Source organism: Salmo salar, unplaced genomic scaffold, assembly GCF_905237065.1.
Source record: "Salmo salar unplaced genomic scaffold, Ssal_v3.1, whole genome shotgun sequence".
NCBI classification, from domain to species: domain Eukaryota; kingdom Metazoa; phylum Chordata; class Actinopteri; order Salmoniformes; family Salmonidae; genus Salmo; species Salmo salar.
In genome coordinates this window covers 4456-17500 of record NW_025547752.1, presented here as the reverse complement: position 1 = coordinate 17500, position 13045 = coordinate 4456, and the positions used below count along the sequence as shown (strand labels likewise).

At 46.0% G+C, this 13045-nt stretch overlaps 1 long non-coding RNA gene across 1 annotated transcript; it reads left to right on the top strand.

Moving 5' to 3' along the window:
- The first annotated feature begins 6937 nt into the window (after window positions 1-6937).
- LOC123732428 (uncharacterized) lies at window positions 6938-11378 on the top strand. The gene is made up of 3 exons (XR_006763152.1): window positions 6938-7059; window positions 10589-10718; window positions 11038-11378. It is a non-coding gene; the product is annotated as an uncharacterized lncRNA (long non-coding RNA).
- The last annotated feature ends 1667 nt before the right edge of the window (window positions 11379-13045 follow it).

Below are 13045 nucleotides of genomic sequence, written 5' to 3'. Positions count from 1 at the left end.
ATTGACTTGATTATTACAGTCATTCTTAGCTAAGTGGTACAGTCGTTATGCGTTCTTAATGGACATTGTTAATGAAGTCGTAAGGTGTCTAGCTAGTCCTTTGTTATGGTAACCAAGCTTGCAAGAAGTTGCATAGCAACAGCATCAATATCCGGTAGACAGTTGAAGGGCTACTAGTATGCTCAACTGAAAGGATACCGTTTGTTTACAGTATACTAAAATGAACTAATAGTATATACTCATTAAGTATGTAGTATACAGTATGTTAGCATGGGTATTCGAACACTGTTTTAGAGTACTCCTGGTGTGTGTGTGTGTGTGTGTGTGTGTGTGTGTGTGTGTGTGTGTGTGTGTGTGTGTTGTTCCCAGTGATGTGTCAGGTCAAGCCTGTCCGTCTCTCACCCTGGTTGTTTTGGGGTCAGTCCAGTTCCATCACCCTCCACTCTGGAACTGGGTCACTCGTCATATTCAAATGGTCTCCAGCCAGCCAGCCAGCCACACATACAAACAATAAACAACATGTGTATAGAAAATACAGCTTTTAAACTAGATCAACTCTGCAGTACGTCTAGACTGAAAGACATTGGGTAATTTAGCTAAATGGATCCAAACGTCACCATCTCATATATCAACTCTACAGTGAGGGGAAAAAAGTATTTGATCCCCTGCTGATTTTGTACGTTTGCCCACTGACAAAGAAATGATCAGTCTATAATTTTAATGGTAGGTTTATTTGAACAGTGAGAGACAGAATAACAACAACAAAAATCCAGAAAAACGCATGTCAAAAATGTTATGAATTGATTTGCATTTTAATGAGGGAAATAAGTATTTGACCCCTTCTCAATCAGAAAGATTTCTGTCTCCCAGGTGTCTTTTATACAGGTAACGAGTTGAGATTAGGAGTACACTCTTAAAGGGAGTGCTCCTAATCTCAGTTTGTTACCTGTATAAAAAACACCTGTCCACAGAAGCAATCAATCAATCAGATTCCAAACTCTCCACCATGGCCAAGACCAAAGAGCTCTCCAAGGATGTCAGGGACAAGATTATAGACCTACACAAGGCTGGAATGGGCTACAAGACAATCGCCAAGAACTGTCAATCTTCCTCGGCCTGGGGCTCCATGCAAGATCTCACCTCGTGGAGTTCCAATGATCATGAGAACGGTGAGGAATCAGCCCAGAACTACACGAGATGATCTTGTCAGTCACCAAGAAAACAATTGGTAACACACTACGCCATGAAGGACTGAAATCCTGCAGCGCCCGCAAGGTCCGCCTGCTCAAGAAAGCACATATACATGCCCGTCTGAAGTTTGCCAATGAACATCTGAATGATTCAGAGGACAACTGGGTGAAAGTGTTGTGGTCAGATGAGACCAAAATGGAGCTCTTTGGCATCAACTCAACTCGCTGTGTTTGGAGGAGGAGGAATGCTGCCTATGACCCCAAGAACACCATCCCCACCGTCAAACATGGAGGTGGAAACATTATGCTTTGGGGGTGTTTTTCTGCTAAGGGGACAGGACAACTTCACCGCATCAAAGGAACGATGGACGGGGCCATGTAGCATCAAATCTTGGGTGAGAACCTCCTTCCCTCAGCCAGGGCATTGAAAATGAGTCGTGGATGGGTATTCCAGCATGACAATGACCCAAAACACACGGCCAAGGCAACAAAGGAGTGGCTCAAGAAGAAGCACATTAAGTGGCCTAGCCAGTCTCCAGACCTTAATCCCATAGAACATCTGTGGAGGGAGCTGAAGGTTCGAGTTGCCAAACGTCAGCCTCGAAACCTTAATGACTTGGAGAAGATCTGCAAAGAGGAGTGGGATAAAATCTCTCCTGAGATGTGTGCAAACCTGGTGGCCAACTACAAGAAACGTCTGACCTCTGTGATTGCCAGCAAGGGTTTTGCCACCAAGTACTAAGTCATGTTTTGCAGAGGGGTCAAATACTTATTTCCCTCATTAAAATGCAAATCATTTTATAACATTTTTGACATGTGTTTTTCTGGATTTTTTTGTTGTTATTCTGTCTCTCACTGTTCAAATAAACCTAACATTAAAATTATAGACTGATCATTTATTTGTAAGTGGGCAAACGTACAAAATCATTTTCCCTCACTGTATACCACCTTTAAGATGTGTTTTTAAGGTGTTCTTTTGACTAGGGATGTAAACTACCATTTAAAAAAAATATATGTATTTTTTTAAACGATAAGAAGAAAAAAATCTTCAAAAATGACGTGAATTCACTATTCAGATACAGTATGATCGTGCGTATGACCCACTGATGTATATAAACCATTGATTTTACCACTAGGGGAAATGCAGTCTTGGCTAGCTAACATACGGCTCTCACCTATTACTATTACTGACTTTATTGTCCCCATTGGGAAATGTTGTTGCAGTGTCATGTACACATTTAAAGTGGCGTTTAAATACAAAACAAAATTGACAATACAACTTTCATAACAGTTACATACCAATATATATATATTTTTAATAATAAATAAATAAATACAACTTTTTTTGAAAAAGACTAGCCTACTGGCCTTACTGAGTCGATGGGAACATTAGCCCGAGCTATTTAGGAGAGATATCACACCTGGCACAAATGATTGTCTATTTGCGTTTTTCCTGCTGAGGGGTGCCCTATACCTGTGCCCAGAGGGGAGTAGTTCAAAGTCTGGGTACAGGGGGTGACTTGGGTCTAAAATGATTTTGTGAGCCTTGCAGAGGGCCCTGACCTTAAAGATCTCATCCATGCCTGACTGTTTGACTCCAAGTACCTTGCTTGCTGTGGTAATAATCCTTCTCAGCATATTTCTCTGGCTGACAGTGGCATTGCCAAACCAACAAACAACACAAAAAGTTAAAATACTCTCAATGAAAGATTTGTAAAACAGAGTCAGTATAGTACGATTAACATTAAAAGATCCCAGCTTTTGAGAAAGTACAGCCTCTGTTGACTCTTTTTGTAGATCAGGTCTGTACATTTACTCAACTGAAGCTTATTGTCCAAGAGGACACCCAGATAACCTTACTGCTGTCCCCCATCCACTCAGCAACCATGTTGTTTAATGCTGTTTTTGGTTCTCTGCTGTGTCCCTCTCCTCCATGTTCTCAGTTGTCAGAACGTGAGAAATGTCATCAATGTGATGGCTCGTTGCAGTGATGTATGACGGCGTGTTCATAGACGTCCCAACAATTTGTTGTTAACACCAAGTACAGTCTGGTGTTTGAGAGCTCACGCTTTGTACTTGCAGAGCAACCGTTGTACAATTTGTCCATCCAGGCCATCAGGGTTTTTCGCATGCTGTAGTCTGGTTCTAGATATGCCATCAGGGCATTGGAGCTGACATCCTCTACCATCGACAATGGCAGCATATCAACTGCAATCATTTCTGTAATTATCGCTGTGATTTTCTCACTCCCTTATCGCACTGCTGCCAGCAACGGGTTGGCTCGTCTGGTGACTCGCTTTCAGATGGTTAAGTATTCCACCACAGGAGGTTGGTGACATCTTAATTGGGGAGGATGGGCTCTTGGTAATGACTGGGGTGGAATCTGTGGAATGGTGTCAAAATACATCAGACATGTGGTTTCCATGGTTTCCATGTGTTTGATTCTATTTACTCCGTGCCAGCCATTATTAAAAGCTGTCCTCCCCTCAGCAGCCTCCACTGACTGCCACTGTAGCTCAATTCCACCTTGCAAAGTTTGCGTTTATTTAACCACCTTCTCATTTAACTTCTCAAAGTATTGCCATGAAGGACTTAGCTGCTGTCTCGTCCCCGTCTCTCTCTGCCATTTTTCCAACCGTTAACGATGATGACGTGCCGATCGCTTTATCTCCAAGATGCACATCTCCTACTAATGTTACAGCATTGTTACTTGAGTTATTTACACTTATATGTTTCCCTTTATGATGATGATTGGGACTTGTTAGTGGTAGTTTTGTGAAAACTATACTGTGACTTTAATTTTGTAATGGATTTTAGGGATTTTTTCTAAACGTTAACGATCCCAATGTTGTTTAAACGTCCACACCTATACTTTTGACATTTGTAGGATATTTGGATATAATAAACTCAGCAACAAAAGAAACGTCCTTTCACTGTCAACTGCGTTTATTTTCAGCAAACTTAACATGTGTAAATATTTGTATGAACATAACAAGATTCAACAACTGAGACATAAACTGAACAAGTTCCACAGACATGTAACTAACAGAAATGGAATAATGTGTCCCTGAACAAAGGGGGGGGGTCAAAATCAAAAGTAACAGTCAGTATCTGTTGTGGCCACCAGCTGCATTAAGTACTGCAGTGCATCTCCTCCTCATGGACTGCACCAGATTTGCCAGTTCTTGTTGTGAGATGTTACCCCACTCTTCCATCAAGGCACCTGCAAGTTCCCGGACATTTCTGGGGGGAATGGCCCTAGCTCTCACCCTCCGATCCAACAGGTCCCAGATGTGCTCAATGGGATTGAGATCCGGGCTCTTCACTGGCCATGGCAGAACACACTGACATTCCAGTCTTGCAGGAAATCACGGACAGAACGAGCAGTATGGCTGGTGGCATTGTCATGCTGGAGGGTCATGTCAGGATTAACCTGCAGGAAGGGTACCACATGAGGGAGGAGGATGTCTTCCCTGTAACACACAGCCTTGAGATTGGCTGCAATGACAACAAGCTCAGTCTGATGATGCTATGACACACCACCACAGACCATGACGGACCCTCCACCTCCAAGTCGATCCCGCTCCAGAGTACAGGCCTCGGTGTAACGCTCATTCCTTCGGCGATAAACGCGAATCCGACCATCACCCCCCCGGTGAGACAAAACCGCGACTCGTCAGTGAAGAGCACTTTTTGCCAGTCCTGTCTGGTCCAGCGACGGTGGGTTTGTGCCCATAGGCGACGTTGTTGCCGGTGATGTCTGGTGAGGACCTGCCTTACAACAGGCCTACAAGCCCTCAGTCCAGCCTCTCTCAGCCTATTTGGGGACAGTCTGAGCACTGATGGAGGGATTGTGCATTCCTGGTGTAACTCGGGCAGTTGTTGTTGCCATCCTGTACCTGTCCCGCAGGTTTGATGTTCGGCTGTACCGATCCTGTGCAGGTGTTGTTACACGTGGTCTGCCACTACGAGGATGATCAGCTGTCCATCCTGTAGCGCTGTATTAGGCATCTCACAGTACGGACATTGCAATTTATTTCCCTGGCCACATCTGCAGTCCTCATGCCTCCTTGCAGCATGCCTAAGGCACGTTCACGCAGATGAGCAGGGACCCTGGGAATTTTTCTTTGGTGTTTTTCCAGAGTCAGTAGAAAGTTTTCAGAACTGTGACCTTAATTGCCTATCGTCTGTAAGCTGTTAGTTTCTTAACGACCATTCCACAGGTACATGTTCATGAATTGTTTATGTTTCATTGAACAAGCATGGGAAACAGTGTTTATACCTTTACAATGAAGATCTGTGAAGTTATTTGGATTTTTATGAATTATCTTTGAAAGACAGAGTCCTGAAAAAGGGACATTTCTTTTTTTGCTGAGTTTATATTCCTTATTCTCCTGCTTTCATTTCTTTCTCCTATTATATTACTCTCTCTAGCTCTCCTCCCTCCCTCCCTCCCTCCTCCCTCCCTCCCTCCCTCCCTACCTCTCCTCCCTCCCTCCCTCCTACCTCTCCTCCCTCCCTCCCTCTCTAGCTCTCCTCCCTCCCTCCCTCTCTAGCTCTCCTCCCTCCCTCCCTCCCTCCCTCCCTCCCTCCCTCCCTCCCTCCCTCTCTCTCTCTCCCTCCCTCCCTCCCTCCCTCCCTCCCTCCCTCCCTCTCTACCTCTCTCTCTCCCTCTCTCCCTCTCTAGCTCTCCTCCCTCCCTCCCTCTCTAGCTCTCCTCCCTCCCTCCCTCCCTCCCTCCCTCCCTCCCTCCCTCCCTCCCTCCCTCCCTCCCTCCCTCCCTCCCTCCCTCCCTCCCTCCCTCCCTCCCTCCCTCCCTCCCTCCCTCCCTCCCAGTGAGGCTGATCCCTCAAGGACACAGCATCGTTGATAGAGCTAGGTTATCCTGTGTGGTCACACTGGTGATTGATAGAAGAAATAATAGTCTTGGCCCCTGGTACAGAGAGAATCAATCAGACCCTGTTTTTAAGGCATACTCATGGAGGACGTTCATATTTGATCCATATTTGATGTGTGGATATAATTTAAATAATGTAATTTGATGGTGGAAGTGATTTCCTGTTTCAGGGGTCAGGAGGAGAATTTATGAATGAGCCCATGTGCTTCATGGGTAATTATATACATGGTGACTTGGGCAGCATAGAATAGTGTGAATAGAACTGGTAGCCCTGAGCCATCTTCTCAGAGCCATACTGTAGCAACAGGAGTAGTTGTAAAGGTGTGTGTGTGTGTGTGTGTGTGTGTGTGTGTGTGTGTGTGTGTGTGTGTGTGTGTGTGCCGCGTGCGTGTCACTCATCACTGCCCTGCTCTCCTCACAGACAGAGATCCAGACCTCGGTGAGCACGCTGGATGTAGTGAGTCGCTTCCAGAGACAAGTCCAGCCCGACCCCAAGCCTGATTCCCAGACGGCTTGGCGAGGTGGCGGGGCGAGGGGGCCGGAGAGAAGGACCCAGGCCGCTCCCGCTGTTACACATACCCACGATGCACAGGGAAGCCAGGTGAGAGGTCATCGGTAGATAATGTCCTTAGCCAGGTTATTAAACATGCTACCTTCCTCCTTTCTTAAAGTGATCATTGTGTTTCTCAATGTCACAGGTTTTAGTTGTGAATCCCTTGACGGAGGAGGAAGAGGAGTTTGATGAACTGGAGGATGAAGAGGAGAAGGAGATGCTGACTACCTCACTGCTGGGAGGAGAATATGATGAGGAGGAGTCAGCTCTCTCCTTTCAGGAGGCACTCAGGCAGTGGAGAGGAGAGGGAGGAGAGAGAGGAGAGGGAGGAGAGAGAGGAGAGAGAGGAGAGGGAGGAGAGAGAGGAGAGGGAGGAGAGAGAGGAGATGCAATCTGGAGACCCTTCCAAGCCCGGACAGGTATAACACGAACACACACACACACACCATGCAATGACTAATTGTTTTGTTGACAGACAGGGGAACGTACTAGAAATACACATACACTGAGACAGCTATGGATGATTGGTAATAGTAAAAACTATAGGCAGAAGTACTCAACATAAACCTGCATCCTTTTCTCCTGCCCTCTTTTCTTTCTCTGTCTCTCCCTCGTTCTCTCCCTCTTTCAGTGCTTGTATAACTCATATTGTGAAACATTGTTTGGTCCAGTCATGTGACAAATCTTCTCTGTCTCTTTCACTGCCCTGAAATGATAGAGCTATAGTACTGGGTCTCAGTCTGTGTTGACGTCTTCCTCCTCATCCTCCTCTTCTGTGTTGTGTTAAACAGCAGTACAGTAGTGATGTTTGGGGTTGTTATGTAGAGAAGCAACACTGTAGAGGTACTGCTACATACCGTATGTATCCCTGTGGTGAAACACTGTAGAGGTACTGCTACATACCGTATGTATCCCTGTGGTGAAACACTGTAGAGGTACTGCTACATACCGTATGTATCCCTGTGGTGAAACACTGTAGAGGTACTGCTACATACCGTATGTATCCCCTGTGGTGAAACACTGTAGAGGTACTGCTACATACCGTATGTATCCCTGTGGTGAAACACTGTAGAGGTACTGCTACATACCGTATGTATCCCTGTGTTGTGAAACAGCTGTAGAGGTACTGCTACATACCGTATGGGGTTATTCCTGTGGTGAAGACACTGTAGAGGTACTGCTACATACCGTATGTATCCCTGTGGTGAAACACTGTAGAGGTACTGCTACATACCGTATGTATCCCTGTGGTGAAACACTGTAGAGGTACTGCTACATACCGTATGTATCCCTGTGGTGAAACACTGTAGAGGTACTGCTACATACCGTATGTATCCCTGTGGTGAAACACTGTAGAGGTACTGCTACATACCGTATGTATCCCTGTGGTGAAACACTGTAGAGGTACTGCTACATACCGTATGTATCCCTGTGGTGAAACACTGTAGAGGTACTGCTACATACCGTATGTATCCCTGTGGTGAAACACTGTAGAGGTACTGCTACATACCGTATGTATTCCTGTGGTGGGTGAGAAAGCACCATACTGAAGGAGGTTAGGTTTTGGGGGGGAAGTTAAAGGTCAAACTACCAGGTCTGTTTGTAATATTACAACAACAAAACTGTTTTTCCCCGACTGACATCATCGCACGCGTGACAGAACAGCAGCATATGAACTGCAATTTACCTTGATGTGTGACGCTCCCAAAAAACAGTTACAGCGGCGTTGGGCCAGACAGTAACACTGTTTCCAGTTACAGCGGTGTTGGGGCAGACAGTAACACTGTTTCAGTTACAGCGGTGTTGGGGCAGACAGTAACACTGTTTCAGTTACAGCGGTGTTGGGGCAGACAGTAACACTGTTTCAGTTACAGCGGTGTTGGGGCAGACAGTAACACTGTTTCAGTTACAGCGGTGTTGGGCCAGACAGTAACACTGTTTCAGTTACAGCGGCGTTGGGCCAGACAGTAACACTGTTTCAGTTACAGCGGTGTTGGGGCAGACAGTAACACTGTTTCAGTTACAGTGGCGTTGGGCCAGACAGTAACACTGTTTCAGTTACAACGGTGTTGGGCCAGACAGTAACACTGTTTCAGTTACAGCGGTGTTGGGCCAGACAGTAACACTGTTTCAGTTACAGCGGCGTTGGGCCAGACAGTACTGTTTCAGTTACAGCGGTGTTGGGGCAGACAGTAACACTGTTTCAGTTACAGCGGTGTTGGGCCAGACAGTAACACTGTTTCAGTTACAGCGGTGTTGGGGCAGACAGTAACACTGTTTCAGTTACAGCGGTGTTGGGCCAGACAGTAACACTGTTTCAGTTACAGCTGTGTTGGGGCAGAGGATTCCATCTTTAAGGGGTGGATAATGGTGATTAAAGACTAGGACTGGAGCTAATGTTTAGGACAGGAAGAGGATTAGAAGTGAAGGATGAAGACTAATGTTCTTTCCATCTTGCTCTGGACTAAGCGCCCCCCCCACACTCTCCTCTGATCTCTTCAGGTCCTGTGGAAAGTGCTTACTGCTGCAGAAAGGGCTAAAGTCATGGCTGCTGCATATTGAGATAATTAGAGCAGGAGATAATGATAGCAGTGTTAGTAGGGGTTCCACTATAGAGATAATGATAGCAGTGATAGGAGGGGTTCCACTATAGAGATAATGATAGCAGTGATAGGAGGAGTTCCACTATAGAGATAATGATAGCAGTGATAGGAGGGGTTCCACTATAGAGATAATGATAGCAGTGTTAGGAGGGGTTCCACTATAGAGATAATGATAGCAGTGTTAGGAGGGGTTCCACTATAGAGATAATGATAGCAGTGATAGGAGGGGTTCCACTATAGAGATAATGATAGCAGTGTTAGGAGGAGTTCCACTATAGAGATAATGATAGCAGTGTTAGGAGGGGTTCCACTATAGAGATAATGATAGCAGTGTTGGGAGGGGTTCCGCTATAGAGATAATGATAGCAGTGTTAGGAGGGGTTCCACTATAGAGATAATGATAGCAGTGATAGGAGGGGTTCCACTATAGAGATAATGATAGCAGTGTTAGGAGGAGTTCCACTATAGAGATAATGATAGCAGTGATAGGAGGGGTTCCACTATAGAGATAATGATAGCAGTGATAGGAGGGGTTCCACTATAGAGATAATGATAGCAGTGTTAGGAGGGTTCCACTATAGAGATAATGATAGCAGTGTTAGGAGGGGTTCCACTATAGAGATAATGATAGCAGTGTTAGGAGGGTTCCACTATAGAGATAATGATAGCAGTGTTAGGAGGGGTTCCACTATAGAGATAATGATAGCAGTGATAGGAGGAGTTCCACTATAGAGATAATGATAGCAGTGATAGGAGGGGTTCCACTATAGAGATAATGATAGCAGTGATAGGAGGGGTTCCACTATAGAGATAATGATAGCAGTGATACCAGCCTAACTTGAGAATGTGTTTGGCTGTTTTATTAGTTCTCTAATGCTTGTACAGACTTTGCTTCACTCCCTTTATTTCTGCATTTTGCCTCATTTCTTCTGTCAACCCATTGGCAGGGAAACCTAATGTAAAGCTGGCATTGCACCAAATGTGTCCAGAGTAGTGCCATAACGTGTCTGCCTCTCTTTCTCCCTCTGCCTCTCTTTCTCCCTCTGCCTCTCTTTCTCCCTCTGCCTCTCTTTCTCCCTCTGCCTCTCTTTCTCCCTCTGCCTCTCTTTCTCCCTCTGCCTCTCTTTCTCCCTCTGCCTCTCTTTCTCCCTCTGCCTCTCTTTCTCCCTCTGCCTCTCTTTCTCCCTCTGCCTCTCTTTCTCCCTCTGTCCATCCCTTCTCCTTCTCCTTACCTTTTCTGTCTCTGCCTTTCTTTCTCTTTCCGCCCAACTCCCTTTCTCCCCTTCCCCTTCTCCAAATCTCCCTTCTCTCTTTTCTTTTACTCTCTCTCTCTCTCTCCGTGTAGTATCAGTGGAAGTGATGGGGACCCAGTCAGACCTGAGTGACAGTGGGGCTGAGAGAAGACCAGTGAAGGTGGAGTTCACCCAACACAGTCTCAGTTACATGGACAGACTTCTCATCAAGAGACACCGCAGGTGAGAAAGAGAGAGAGACTGTAGAGAGAGAGACTGTAGAGAGAGAGACTGTAGAGAGAGAGACTGTAGAGAGAGAGACTGTAGAGAGAGAGACTGTAGAGAGAGAGACTGTAGAGAGAGAGACTGTAGAGAGAGAGACTGTAGAGAGAGAGACTGTAGAGAGAGAGACTGTAGAGAGAGAGACTGTAGAGAGAGAGACTGTAGAGAGAGATAGTGAATTTAATTAAATTCAGAGAGAGAGACTTGGGGAGAGAGAGACCAGGGGTGAGAGTGAAATGCGACACAGTCCAAAAGTGTTAACCAGAATTTAGCCTAGCAGGCTCATCTCAACACAGTGGACCTCATCTCAACACAGTGGACCTCATCTCAACACAGTGGACCTCATCTCAACACAGTGGACCTCATCTCAACACAGTGGACCTCATCTCAGTACAGTGGATCTCATCTCAACACAGTGGATCTCATCTCAACACAGTGGATCTCATCTCAGCACAGTGGATCTCATCTCAGCACAGTGGATCTCATCTCAGCACAGTGGACCTCATCTCAACACAGTGGACCTCATCTCAGTACACTGGATCTCATCTCAGCACAGTGGATCTCATCTCAGCACAGTGGATCTCATCTCAACACAGTGGATCTCATCTCAACACAGTGGATCTCATCTCAGCACAGTGGATCTCATCTCAGCACAGTGGATCTCATCTCAGCACAGTGGATCTCATCTCAACACAGTGGATCTCAGCATAGTGGACCTCATCTCAACACAGTGGATTTCATCTCAGCACAGTGGATCTCATCTCAGCACAGTGGATCTCATCTCAGCACAATGGATCTCATCTCAACACAGTGGATCTCATCTCAACACAGTGGATCTCAGCATAGTGGACCTCATCTCAACACAGTGGATTTCAGCTCAGCACAGTGGATCTCATCTCAGCACAGTGGATCTCATCTCAACACAGTGGATCTCATCTCAACACAGTGGATCTCATCTCATCAACACAGTGGATCTCATCTCATCTCAACACAGTGGATCTCTCTCATCTCAACACAGTGGATCTCATCTCAACACAGTGGATCTCATCTCAACACAGTGGATCTCATCTCAACACAGTGGATCTCATCTCAACAGTGGATCTCATCTCAACACAGTGGATCTCATCTCAGCACAGTGGATCTCATCTCAGCACAGTGGATCTCATCTCAGCACAGTGGATCTCATCTCAGCACAGTGGATCTCAGCACAGTGGATCTCAGCACAGTGGATCTCAGCACAGTGGATCTCAGCACAGTGGATCTCATCTCAGCACAGTGGATCTCATCTCAGCACAGTGGACCTCATCTCAACACAGTGGACCTCATCTCAGTACACTGGATCTCATCTCAGCACAGTGGATCTCATCTCAGCACAGTGGATCTCATCTCAACACAGTGGATCTCATCTCAACACAGTGGATCTCATCTCAACACAGTGGATCTCATCTCAGCACAGTGGATCTCATCTCAGCACAGTGGATCTCATCTCAACACAGTGGATCTCAGCATAGTGGACCTCATCTCAACACAGTGGATTTCATCTCAGCACAGTGGATCTCATCTCAGCACAGTGGATCTCATCTCAGCACAGTGGATCTCATCTCAACACAGTGGATCTCATCTCAACACAGTGGATCTCAGCATAGTGGACCTCATCTCAACACAGTGGATTTCAGCTCAGCACAGTGGATCTCATCTCAGCACAGTGGATCTCATCTCAACACAGTTGATCTCATCTCAACACAGTGGATCTCATCTCAGCACAGTGGATCTCATCTCAACACAGTGGATCTCATCTCATCTCAACACAGTGGATCTCATCTCATCTCAACACAGTGGATCTCATCTCAACACAGTGGATCTCATCTCAACACAGTGGATCTCATCTCAACACAGTGGATCTCATCTCAACAGTGGATCTCATCTCAACAGTGGATCTCATCTCAACACAGTGGATCTCATCTCAGCACAGTGGATCTCATCTCAGCACAGTGGATCTCATCTCAGCACAGTGGATCTCATCTCAGCACAGTGGATCTCAGCACAGTGGATCTCAGCACAGTGGATCTCAGCACAGTGGATCTCATCTCGCACAGTGGATCTCATCTCAGCACAGTGGATCTCATCTCAGCACAGTGGATTTCATCTCAGCACAGTGGATTTCATCTCTGCACAGTGGATCTCATCACAACACAGTGGATCTCAGCACAGTGGATCTCATCTCAGCACAGTGGATCTCATTCAGCACAGTGGATCTCATCTCAACACAGTGGATCTCATCTCAACAC